The sequence below is a fragment of the Penaeus japonicus genome, unplaced genomic scaffold (assembly GCF_977035675.1).
Source record: "Penaeus japonicus unplaced genomic scaffold, GWHDUDI00000001_assembly GWHDUDI00000024, whole genome shotgun sequence".
In the NCBI taxonomy this organism is placed as follows: domain Eukaryota; kingdom Metazoa; phylum Arthropoda; class Malacostraca; order Decapoda; family Penaeidae; genus Penaeus; species Penaeus japonicus.
Window position 1 is genome coordinate 20,177,286 of NW_028234426.1, and position 721 is coordinate 20,178,006.

Consider the following 721-nt stretch of genomic DNA (forward strand, 5'->3'; position numbering starts at 1 on the left):
TTCTGTTACAAATAAACTATATCTGACTATAAATAAAATGTTTTAGATATATTTCAATTTCAACTGTAATTTATATAATGGGTGTATGATGGTATGAATTATAATAATAGGTGACTGATAGGTATCGGACACTTGATTTCTTCAGACGCGATGCTTGTCCTAAATATTTATATTCGCGGGAATAAATATATCAAAAGACATCCCTCTGTTCTTATGTTTTAATTAATAAAATTACAAAGCAAGCATCTAGGATAATCAATTTCTTTAATAATAATTTAATCTTTTATATCGCAGATTAAGGGCAAATAACAACGGAACACAAATGCTAAATTGTAAGGCCTAATGAAGAGGCTGGGATAAAAAAAAGTCTCTCAAAGAAGGTGCAACTGTTCGTTAAGATATATATTTGTGAAAAAAAAATATATGTCTATAAGTCAGTGTATGTCTACACACGCACATATATAAACAAGACCGTACGCGGGATTTTTTTTTTTAAGAGTTATGGTGAAATCATAATATTTCCATAGCTAATATAAGATAGATAGTTTATTATTTTACAACATTGGAATATACAATAGCATAAAATAGTACACTAAGGAACAACTTAACGGGACTTAACATTTATAGAATAAACATACCATCAAGGTATATGAAAAATAAACACACACACACACACACACACACGTACATATATATATATATATATATATATATATATATA